This window comes from Pseudorca crassidens, chromosome X (assembly GCF_039906515.1).
Source record: "Pseudorca crassidens isolate mPseCra1 chromosome X, mPseCra1.hap1, whole genome shotgun sequence".
NCBI lineage: Eukaryota > Metazoa > Chordata > Mammalia > Artiodactyla > Delphinidae > Pseudorca > Pseudorca crassidens.
The window spans coordinates 79,859,529-79,873,327 of record NC_090317.1 but is presented as its reverse complement, the minus strand read 5'-3'; positions in this window follow the sequence as shown (position 1 = coordinate 79,873,327).

Genomic DNA, 13,799 nt, shown 5'->3' with positions numbered 1-13,799 from the left:
TTAAAAAAGAAGTAAAGCTGTCACTGTTTGCAGATGCCATGATACTATACATAGAGAATACTAAAGATGCTACCAGAAAACTACTAGAACTAATCAATGAAGTTGGTAAAGTAGCGGCATGCAAAATTACTGTGCAGAAATCTCTTGCATTCTTCTACACTAATGATGTATCTTCTGAAATAGAAATTAAGGAAACACTCCCATTTACCACTGCAACAAAAATAATAAAATACTTAGGAATAAATCTACCCAAAGTGACAAAAGACCTGTATGAAGAAAACTATAAGACAGTGATGAAAGAAATTAAAAATGATACAAGCACATGGAGAGATATACCATGTTCTTGGATTAGAAGAATCAACATTGTGAAAATCACTATACTGCCGATAGCAATCTGAAGATTCAATGCAATCCCTACTAATCTACCAATGGCTTTTTACAAAGACCTAGAACAAGAAATTTCACAATTTGTATGTTAACCCAAAAGTATAGCCAAGGCAATCTTGAGAAATAAAAACAGAGCTGGACAAGTCAGGCTCCCAGACTTCAGACTACACTACAAAGCCACAGTAATCAAGACAGTATGGTACTGGCAAAGAAACAGAAATATAGATCAATGAAACAGGTTAGAAAGCCCAGAGATAAACCCACACACACATGGTCACCTTATCTTTGATAAAGGAGGCAAGAATATACAATGGAGAAAAGGCAGCCTGTTCAATAAGTGCTGCTGGGAAACCTGGACAGCTACATGTAAAAGAATTAAATTAGAACATTCCCTAACACCATACACAAAAATAAACTCAAAATGGATTAAAGACCTAAATATAAGGCCAGACACTCTAAAACTCTTAGAGAAACACATAGGCAGAACACTGCACAGTATAAATCACAGCAAGATCCTTTTTGACCCACATCCTAGAGAAGTGGAAATAAAAACCAAAATAAACAAATGGGACCTAATGAAACTTAAAACTTTTTCACAGCAAAGGAAACCAAAAACCAGATGAAAAGACAACCCTCACAATGGGAGAAAATATTTGCAAATGAAGCAACTGAAAAAGGATTGATCTCCAACATATACAAGCAGCTCATGCAGCTCAATATCAGAAAAACTAACAACTCAATCCAAAATGGGTGGAAGACCTAAAGAGACATTTCTCCAAAGAAGATATACAGATTGCCAACTAACACATGAAGGGATGCTCAACATCACTAATCATTAGAGAAATGTAAATCAAACTACCGTGAAATATCACCTCTCACCAGTCAAAATGGCCACCATCAAAAAATCTACAAACAGTAAATGCTGGAGAGGGTTTGGAGAAAAGTGTACCCTCTTGCGCTGTTGGTGGGAATGTAAATTGATACAGCCACTATGGAGAATATTATGGAGGTCCCTTAAAGAACTATAAATAGAACTACCATATAACCCAGCAATCTCACTACTGGGACTATACCCTGAGAAAACCATAATTCAAAAAGAAACATGTACCACAGTGTTCATTGCAGCACTATTTACAATAGCCAGAACATAGAAGCAACCTAAGTGTCCATCGACAGACGAATGGATAGAGAAGATGTGGCACATATATAAAATGGATTATTACTCAGCCCTAAGAAGAAATGAAATTGCATTATTTGTAGTGACATGGATGGACATAGAGTCTGTCATAAAGAGTAAAGTAAGTCAGAAAGAGAAAAACAAATACCATATGCTAACACATATATATGGAATCTTAAAAAAATTGGTTATGAAAAACTTAGGAGCAGGACAAGAATAAAGGCAAAGATGTAGAGAATGGACTTGAGGACATGGGGAGGGTGAAGTGTAAGCTGGGTTGAAGTGGGAGAGAGGCACTGACATATATACACTACCAAATGTAAAATAGATAGCTAGTGGGAAACAGCCCAAAGCACGGCGAGATCAGCTCAGTGCTTTGTGACAACCTAGAGGGGTGGGATAGGGATGGTGGGAGGGAGATGCAAGAGGTATGGATATGGGGATATACGTATACGTATAGCTGATTCACTTTGATACATAGCAGAAATTAACACAACATTTTAAAGCAATTATACTCCAATAAAGATGTCAAAAAAATAAAAAAAGAGAGAGCCTTTGATTGTTGCTCCTAAATATGTCCTCTGCCTTAACTTTCTGGTTTCATTTATCTCTGGACTTATAGCTACAGAAATAATCTTCAACTTCTGGAATGTGAAAGCTCAAAAGCCTTTGGAGATCCTGTATTTTGTAATCCTTATCTTACAGGTATGGAAGGTGAGGCCACCGTCCAGAGAAGCCCCCCTCAGTGCCTTGCCTGAGTACCCATGGTAAGTTCTCCTTAGGAGAACAGTAAGTGTTTTTGACTGAGTTCATTTAAGGGAATAGAAACACTACCATTCCCAGTGGTCCACAGCAGCAGTGCATTCAAAGCTAAAAAAAAAAAAAAAAAAGATTAACAAAAGTCCTAAAAACATAGTTCAGATTTTTCCACACAGCAAATGTATAGCCAAGTCCTTTCAGATTAGAGTGTTATGTTATTTCTACCTTAATCTCCACCTCTCCACTCCTATGACATTGAAAATTAGCCATGCACACTTAGCCACTTAGAAAGTGATGCACATGCCCAGGCAAGATATATGTTCAGAAAAGTCCCAGGAAACCCTACGATTTCACTTTGGGTTGATCCGTAGGCTCAGAGCAAACCTAGCTAAGAGGTGTAGGAATGCCCCAGCAGAGAGCCAACTGCAAAGACCAGAGCAGGTGATTGTTCTCTTCTTTTTGTTCAGGGTGAAGAGTTATTTGTTTCTTTCAGCTTCTGGTACTAAGGGAAATCTGTGAAAACATTAGCTGAACATGACTTATACAAGAGGTGAACTCATTGATCACACATGACAAAGAATAGTCTTTACAGAGAATAACAAAATTAATTTGGAAAAGTCTCAAAACAAATGGCCTACTATAACCTTCAAGAATAAAAAAAAGGAAGCTCTGGGAAAGAGAAGAATCTGATTTCCATAATTACCACATTATAATGGTCAAATGTCCAGTTTTCAACAGCAGAAGAAAATCACAAGTCACACAGGGAAACAGGAAAACATGGTTAATTGAGAGGAACAAAATAACTTGACAGAAATCATGCCTGAGGAAGCCCATACATCAGATTTAGTAGAAAAAATACTTTAAAACAATTGTCTTAAATATACTCAAAGAGCTAAAGGAAAACATAAATAAAGAACTGCAGGAAATCAGGAAAATGATAAATTAACAAAATAATAATATGAAAAAAGATAAAAATTATAAAAAGAAATTAAATTCTGGAACTGAAAAGTACAATAACTGAAATGAAAAATTCACCAAAGGGGATCAAGAGAAAGTTTGTCCACGAAGAAGAAAGAATCAGCAAACGTAAAGATATGATAAGACAAATAATCTAATCTGAGGAGCAGAAAGAAAAACAAATGAAAAAAGTAAACACAGACTAAAGGACTTGTGGGACACCATCAATCAAGCCAACATATACCTTATGGGAATCCTAGAAGAAGAAAGAGGGAAAGGGGAAGAAGGAATATTTGAAATAATGTGTGCATGAAAAGTGCCAAATTTGATGAAAGACATGAATCTACAAGAAGCTCAACAAACTCCAAAGAGACACAAAGAGCCACAAAGAGACTGTTGAAAACCAAGACAAAGGTGAAGCAACTTGTCATGAACAAAGGATCCTCAATACAAATATCAATCAATTTCTCAAAAGAAATATTGCAGGAAAAAGGCAATGGTTGATATATTCAAAGTACTGGCAGACAAAAAATACCTGTCAAACTAAAATTCTATTTCCAGCAAAACTGTCCTTTAAAATGAAGAAATTAAGACATTCTCAGATAAACAAAATCTGAGGGATATCATAAGCACCAGACTTCCCTTACAAGAAATGCTTAAGAGAATGAATCTTTTAGGCTGAAATGAAAGAACACTAAACCATATTAATCCAAAGTCATATGAAAGATATAACAATCTCTGGTAAAGGTAAATAGGCAAATATAAAAACTAATATCGTAGTAATTTGGTTTGTAACTCCATTTTATATCTTCTACAGGATTAAAGACACAATTGTATAAAATAATTTTAGATCTATGTTTTTGGGAACATACTTATAAAGACACGATTAATCACATTGATAGCATAAAAGATGCAGAGCTGTAAAAGAGTAGAGTTTTTGTGATTGAAAATATGTTGGTGACAATTCATATTAGATTATTATAACTTTAGGATATTATATATAATCCCAATGATAACCACAAGGAAAATACCTATAGAATACACACAAAAGGAAATGAGAAGGAATCAGGGCATGTCACTACAAAATTCATTTAAACACAAAATCATACAGCAATGAGGGTCAAAAAGCTACAAGAAAATCAGAGAACAAATAACAAATTGCAGAAGTAAGTCTTTCCTTTTCAGTAGTTACATCAAATGTAAATGGATTAAACTCTCCAATCAAAGGCAAAGATTGGCAGAATAGATTTAAAAACATGGCACAACTACATGCTATCTAAAAGAAACTCATTCTAGAATTTAAAGACACAAATGAACTGAAAGGAAGAGAATGGTAAAAGATACTCCATACAAATAATAACCAAAACAGAGATGGACTGGCCATACTAATATCAGACAAAATATACTTTGTTATAGACTGAATTGTGCCCTTCCCAACCAAATTCATGTGTTGAAACTCTAAACCCCGATATTTGGAGATAGGGCCTGTAAGAATATTAAAAAGTTTAAGTGAGGTCATAGGGTGGAGCCTTAATATGGCAGGGCTAGTGTCCTCATAAGAAGAGGAAGAAACAGCAGAGACCACACTCTCTCTTGATGTGCAGACAGACTAAAGGCCATGGAGGACGCAACAAGAGGGCAGTCATCTACAAGCCAGAAAGAGAGTTCTCACCAGAATCCAATCCTAATGACTTCTTGACCTTGGACTTCTAGACTCAAGAACTGTGAGAAAATTAATTTTTCTTCCTTAAGAACACCAGCCTATGGTATTTTGTTATGGTAGCCCGAGCTGAATAATAGAGACTTTAACTAAAAAACTGCTACAAGAGACAAAGAAGAACATTTCATATTAATTAAAAGGGTCAATTTCCCACAAGTATGTAACTATAAATGCATATGTGTCAAACATCAAAGCTCCCAAAATATATGAAGCAAATCATTAACAGAAATAAAGAGAGAAAAAAGTTTTACATTAAGAGTTAGAGTTCAATACTTCAGTTTTATTAATGGATAGAGCAACCAGACAGATGATCAAAAGCAAGTAGATGATTGAACAACACTTGAAATCAACTAGACATAGTAGACATATAGATAATATTCTACCCAATGACAGCAGAATACGTACTCAACTGGACATTCTCCAAGACAGACAATGATAGTAGTCCACAAAACAAATCTTAAAGGTACTAAAAAGTTTTAAAATATTGAAACTATACAAATTGTCTCTTCCGATCACAATAGAAGGAAACTAGAAAACAATAACAGAATAAAACTGGAAATTAACAAATATGTGGAAATTAAGCAATACACACAAGCAATCAGTTGGTCAAAGAGGAAATCACAAAGGAAATTAGAAAATACCTTGAGACAAATGAAAAAGAAAACACAACATACCAAAATTTATGGGAAACAGAAAGTACTAAGAGAGAAATTTATAGCTGTAATGCATATACTAAAAAAGATGTCAAATCAATAATCAAACTATACACATAAAGGAACTGGAAAAAGGAAAGCAAAATGAAATCAAAGCTAGCAGGAGAAAGGAAATAATAAAGACTAGAGCAGAGATGAACAAAAGAGAAAATAGAAAATATGGAAAATCAAAAAAGTTAGTTCTTTGAAAAATCAACAAAATTGACAAATATTTAGCTATATTGACTAAGAAAAATAGGAGAGGAGGAGGAGATCAAGATGACAGAGCAGAAGGATGCAGAGGTCACCTCCCCCCATGAACATATCAAAAACTCATCAATATATGCAGCAATTCTCACTGAAATTAAACTGGAGACTGGCAGACTCTTATACAACAAAGGCTGTAAGAAAGACCCACACAAAGTCATGTAGGAAGAAAACAGAAGTAATTATGTCAGGACCTGCACCACTGAGATGGGCACAGAAGAGAAAGGGGATTACATGAACTTGGAGATCCTCCCTGGGGAGTTAACAGTTTGAACCACATATTGGGCACCCCAAACCTGGGGTCCACATTGGGTGGATGAGTCCCCTTAGCTGTTTTGAAAACCAGTGAGCCTGACAGCAGAGATGTAAGAAACCTAGATTCTGCTCATGAAGAGTGTGTACACACTTGCTTACTCCAGAAACAAGGCAGAGTAAGTAGATTAAAATTGCCCAGGACTCTGGCCTTGTTCCCTCAACTGCCCAAGCATGCACCCCAGCCCAAGCCCAGTGCCTGCTGCCACTCCACTTACTCCATGGCACAACTAAACTCTAGGAAATAACTGCCACAGCTAGGAAAAGTGCATAGTTGTAGGGGTCAAATCCAGCTCAGACCTGCCATGGCAACTGGACAAGGCAAAGGCAGCCATTACTGGAGTTCTTGGAGGCAGAAGATTGGGAGTGGTCTGGAACTCTGGTGCCAAGACTGCCTTAGAACATGCCCTGATCAATGCCATGTGCTGGCTCCAGCGCCCTTTGCTCCATCACTGCTCCCTTCTAGGGCATAAGTTCCAGTGCTGGGAGGAGGGAGATCACACATTTAGAAGGAACAGAACTAGCTTAAACCCAACTCTCAAGGCTTCTGCTCCAGCAACTTGGGCCCCAATCCCACTCCCAATAGGATGGTGTTTATCACTGAGCAAAGGAGAAGACCCAGCTAACACCTGGTTCTGGCTCTAGCAACTCCATCTCCAGACCCACCTCCTACAAATGTGATAGGTGTCAGAACAACCTGGGGGAAGACATGACTCATGCTCACATTAAATCCAGTTCAGATTTTATAGGATGCTGTCACAAAAGTACAATCTTTCAAGACTGGGATAGGTAACTGTTTCATCTAATTTCGTAGAGTCATAGAAAGTTAAGCAAAATAAGAAGACAGAATAATATGTTTTGAATGAAAGAACAGGAAGAAAAACTGAAAAAAAAATGAAACAGAGATAAATAATTTGCCAGATAAAGAGCTCAAAGCATTAGTAATAAAAACTGATTACTGAATTAGGGAAAAAAGAAGAGATGAACACAGTGAAAATTTTAACAAGGAAATAAAAAATATGAAAAAGATGTCAGAACAGAATAATGCATTAACTATAATGAAACATACACTAGTAGGAATAAACAGCAGATTAGGTGATACAGAAGAAAACATAAGTGATTTGGAAGACAGAATAATATAAATCACCCAATCAGAACAGCAACAAATAATAATTTAAAAAGAAAAATTTAAGGGACTTCTAGAACCACATCAAACCTACAAATGTACTCATTATAGGGGTCTGAGAAGGAGGAGAGAGAAATGGGTTGAAAATACACTTGATAAAACTATGACTGATAACTTACTGAACCTAAATTAAAAAAAAAAAAAGAAAAGAAACAAAACAGATATCCATGTACAGGAAGAACAGAGGATCCCAAGCAATGTGAACTCAAAGAGACATTGTTTGGGATCCTCTGTTCTGCTTTTGCTGCAAAAGCTGTTTTAAGAGAGAAGTTTATACCTATACAAACTTTCTTTGAGAAATGAGGAAAACTTGAAATAAATCACTTAACCGACTGCCTAAAAAAATGGAAAGAAGAAGAAGAAACAAAGCCAAAAGTAAGCAGAAGGAAGGAATATTGAAGATCAGAAAGGAAATAAATAAAATAGAGATCAAAAAAGTAATGGGAAAAATTGATAAGTCCTTATCCAGGTTCACAAAGGAGAAAAGAGAAATGACCCAAATTTTAAAAAATAAGAAATGAAAGAGAAGAAATAGCAACAGATATCACAGTGATACCAAAAATAATGAGAATGCTATGAACAGTATTATGCCAAACAATTGGACAACCTAGAAGAAATGGACATATTTCTAGAAACATAAGAACTGCCAAGACTGAATCAAGAAGAGAGTGAACATTTGATCAGACCAATCACTAGTAGGGAAATTGAATTTGTAATAAAAAATTTCCCAGCTCACAAAAGTGTGGGAATAGATGGCTTCACAGGGGAATTCTACCAAACTTATAAAGAAGAAATAACACCTAACCTTCACAAACTATTCCAAAATTTGAAGAAGATGGAAAAATCCCTTATTTATTCTACAAGGCCACCATTATCTTGATACCAAAACCAAAAGCAATATAAAAAAATTACAGGCAAATACATATCTTTGATGAATATAGATGCAAAAATCCTCAACAAAGTACTAGCAAACCTAACCCAAGAATACATAAAAAGTAGCATACGCCATAATCAACTTAGAAATATTCCAAGGTCACAAGGATTGTTAGACATCTGCAAATCAATCAATGTGATACACCACGATTATAAACATTGATGCAGAAAAAGATTTGACAAAATTTAACATCCATTCATGATAAATTTTTTTGTTGTCTCCTCCCATGGGCATACCAAAATTACAACTATTTATAGGGCAACTATTGATGAGAATGACTGGACAACTAACAGAAAACGTCTTCTACAAGTAAAGATATAAGGAAGGAACCATAGCAAGACAGGTGGGAGGGGTGAAGATAAAGTGTAGTCAAGGCCAATACACCTGGGTGGGCAACCCACAAATGGAAGGATAATTGCAAATGCAAAGGTCCTCCACAAGAGAACCTATTGGGCTCCACAGCCTGGGGGTCCTACACCAGGAAGATGAGCCTCAGAACATTTGGCTTTGAAGGCCAGCAGGGCTTACTTTCAGGAGAGCCAGAGAGCTGTGGCAAACAGATTCCACTCTTAAAGGGGGTACACAAAGTCTTGCATGCTCCATGACCAAGAGCAGAAGCAGTGATTTGAAAGAAGCCTGGGTCAGACCCACATGCTGAACTTGGAGAGCCTCCCAGACAGGGAGGAAGCAACTGGAGCTCACCATTGGGCACAGACATTGACAGCAGTTATTCTGGGGGTTTGTTGCACCACAAGGACACTGGTGCTGGCAAGCACCATTTTGGGATCCTCCCTCAAGCTTAAGTGCCAGAACCCAGCCCCATTAACCAGTGCAGTACTAGCCCTAGCCCCAGGACCTCCTGAGGCCCTGAAGAAAGACATCCAGGGACCTAGCTCCAACCACCAGTGAGCCAAAATTAGCTGCACAAAACAAAAATCTATAATAAATACACACTCAAAAAAGAATCCAAATATAACAATAAAGATAGTCATCAAAACACAAGAGAACAAAATAAGAAAGAAAAACGACTGAAACAACCCAAGAAATTAACAAAGTGGCAATAAGTACATACCTATCAATAATTACTCTAAATGTAAATGGGATAAATGTTCCAATCAATAGACATAGACTGGCTGAATGGCTATACAAACAAGATGCATATATATGCTGCCTACAAGAGACTTACTTTAGATCTAAGAACACACACAGACCAAAAGTGAGGAGATAGAAAAAAGTAGTCCATGCCAATGGAAACTAAAAGAAAGCCAGGGTAGTAATATTTATATCAGACAAAATGTACTTTAAAACAAAATGTGTAACAAGAGACAAAAGAGGACATAACATAATAATTAAGAAGTTATAATAATTGCAAATATAATGCACTCAACATAGGGACACCTAACTACATAAAGCAAATATTAACAGATATAAAGGGAGAAATTGACAGTACAAAATAATGGTAGGGGACTTCAACACCACCCTTACATCAATGGACAGTTCACAGAGAGAAAATCAATAAGGAAACACTGGTCTTAAACAATAATAACAGAGAACTTAATAGATATCTACAGAACATTCCACCCAAAAGCAGTGGAATACAAATTATTTTCAAATGCACATGGAACATTCTCCAGGATAGATCATACATAAGCCCACAAAAGAGATCTCAAAAATTTTAATAAGATTGAAATCATACCAAGCATATTTTCTGACAACTGCACTATGAGACTACAAATCAACTTTGAGAAAAAACTGCAAAAAAAAACAAAAACAGGTGGAGGCCAAATAATATGCTACTGAATAACAAATGGATCACTGAAGAAATCAAGGAAGAAATTTTAAAAATACCTAAAGACAAGTGAAAACAAAAATACAACAATCCACAATCTATGGGATGCAGCAAGAGCAGTTCTAAGAGGGAAGTTTATGGTGAAACAAGCCTACTTAAGGAAACAAGACAAATCTCAAATAAATTACCTAACTTTACACTTAAAGCAAGTAGAAAAAGAAAAACAAACAAAACAAAGTTAGTTAAGGGAAATAAATCATAAACATCAGACCATAAATAACTAAAATAGAGACAAAAGTAGAAAAGATCAGTAACACTCAGAGCTGGTTCTTTGAAAAGAGAACCAAAATTGAGAAATCTTCACACAGACTCATCAAAAGAAAAAAAAAGAGAGTTCAGATCAATAAAATCAGAAATGAAATGAAAAATGAGAAATTACAACCGACACTACAGAAATACAAAGGAACAGAAGAGATTACTACAAATAATGATACAGCAACAAAATGGAAAATGTAGAGGAAATGAACAAATTCTTGAAATGTACAATTTCTCAAGACTGAATGGAATGAGGAAGAAATATAAAACATGAAAGAACAAATTACCATTAATGAAATTGAATCAGCAATAAAACAACTCCCAAAGTACAAGACCAGATGGTTTCACAGCTAAATTCTCCAAACGTTTAGAAAGGAGCTAACACTTATACTTTTAAAATTATTCCCCCCCAAATGTAGAAAGAATGCTTCTGAACTCATTCTACATTCTACAACTCTACATTCTACAATACTAAAACTGGATAAAAATATCACACACACAAAAAAAATACAGGCCAATATCACTAGTGTACATGAATACTAAAATCTTCAATAAGATATTAGCAAATCAAATTCAACAATATATTAAAAGGATCATACACCATGATCAAGTGGGATTCAACCCAGGGATACAAGGATGGTTTGATATCCATAAATCTATCAATCTGATACACCACATTAACAAATTGAAGAATGAAAATCATATGATCATCTCTATAGATGCAGAAAAAGCTTTTGACAATATTCAACATCCATTTATAATAAAAACTCTCAAAAACTTGGGCATAGATGGAACATATATCAACATAATAAAGGCTGTATATGACAAACCCAGAGCTAACATCATACTCAACACTGAAAAGCTGAAATCATTTCCTCTAAATTCAGGAGCAAGACAAGGATGTGCACTCTTGTAAATTTTACTCAATATAGCATTGTTAAGTACTAGCCACAGCCATCAGACAAGGAAAAAAAATAAATGAAGCCAAATTGGAAAGGAAGAAGTTAAACTGTCACTGTTTTCAGATGACATTGTACCACACATAAAAATTCCAAAGGCACCATCAAAAACTACTAGAGCTCACCAGTGAATTCAGTAGAACTGCAGGATACAAAATTAATATACAGAAATCTGTTACATTTCTACACACTAACAATGAACTATCAGAAAGAGAATTTAAGGAAACAATCCCATTTACCACTGCATCAAAAATAATAAAATAACTACGAATAAACCTATCTGAGGAGGTAAGAGACGTTTACTCAGAAAACTATAAGACACTGATGAAAGAAATTGAAGATGACACAGACGGAAAGATATACCATGTTAATGGATTGGAAGAATTAATATTGTTAATATGACCGTACTACCTAAGGCAATGCAATCCCTTTCAAAATACCAATGGTATTTTTCACAGAACTAAAAAAATCATTCTAAAATTTGTATGGAAACACAAAGGACCCCAAATAGCCAAAACAATCTTGAGGAAAAAGAACAAAGTTGGAGGTATCATGATCTCTGATTTCAAGCTTTACAACAATGCTACAGTAATCAAAAGAGTATAGTATGGGCACAAAAACAGATACGTTGATAAAAGGAACATAATAAAGAACCCAGAAAGGAACTCATACTTATATGGGCAATTAATCTAAGAGAAAGGAGGCAAGAATATGCAATGGAGAAAAGATAACCTCTTCAATAAATTGTGTTGGGAAAACTGGACAGCTACATTGCAAAAACAAACCAAACTGGACTACTTTTTCACAGCATGCACAAAAATAAATTAAAATGGATTAATAACTTAAATATAAGACCTGAATTCACAACATTTCTAGAAGAATACATAGGCAACACACTCTTTGACATGGATCTTATCAATTTTTGTTTTTTGGGTATGTCTCTTCCGTCAAGGGAAACAAAACAAAAAATAAAGAAATTGGCTTATATCACACTAGAAAGCTTTTGCACAGTGAAGGCAACTTTCAACAAGACAAAACGGTCCCCTTACTGAATAGAAGAACAGTTTTTAAATGATGTATCCAATAAGGGGTTAATATTCAAAATATACAAAGAACTCTTACAACTCAAAATCAAACAAACAAACAGATTAAACAATGGGAAGATGATCAGAATAGATATTTTTCCAAAGAAGATGTACAGATGGCCAACAGGCACATGAAAAATTGCTCAACATCACTAATCACCAGGGAAATGCAAATCAAAACCACAACAAGGTATCACCTCACACATTTCAGAAAGGGTTACTATCAAAAAGACAACAAAAAACAAGTGTTGGCAAGGATGTGGAGAAAAGGGAACCCTTGTACACTGTTAGCAGGAATGTAAATTGGTGCAGCCACTATAGAAAACAGTATTGAATAGCTGGAAAATATAGTAGTTCTGTTTTGATTTGGTATGTCAATTCTATGGAATATTACTGAGCCATAGAAAAGAGTGAAATCTTGCCACTTTTGACAGCATGGATGGACCTAGAGGGTATTATGCTAAGTGAAATAAGTCAGAGAAAGCAAGTACTGTATGATTCCACCTATGTGTGAAATCTCAAAACAAAACAAAACAAATGAACAAACATAAAACAGAAACAGAGTTATAGATACAGAAAACAAACGTGTGGTTGCAAGAGTGAAAGGGGGTTGTAGGAGGAAAGAAATAGGTGACAGACATTAAAAGGTACAAACTTCTAGATGTAAAATAAATGAGTCATGGGTATAAAATGTATAGTGTGGGGAATATAGTAAATACTTATGTAATATCTTAGTATGGTGACAGATTGTAAGTAGAATTTTTGTGGTCATCATTTTGAAATATATAGATATATCAACTAACTATGTTGTGTAACAGGAACTAAATAGTGTTCTAGGTCAACTATACTTCCAAAAACAAACAAACAGATAAGCTCATAGAAAAATAGATTATATATGTGACTACCAGAAGCAAGGGGTAGGGAGAGGGGGAATTGGATGAAGGCAGTCAAAATGTTCAAACTTCTAATTATAAGACAAATAATACTAGGGATGTAATATAGAACATAAGAAACATAATTAACACTTCTTTATGTTATATATGAAAGTGGTTAAGAGAGCAAATCCTAAGCGTTCTATCACAAGGAAAAATTTTTTTCTATTTCTTTAATTTTGTATCAATATGAGATGATGGATGTTCACTGAATCTATTATGATAAACACTTCATTATATATGTAAGTCAAATCATTATTCTGTACACCTTAAACATTTTTTGAAATTGAAGTATAATTGATTTACAATGTTGTGTTAGTTTCAGGTG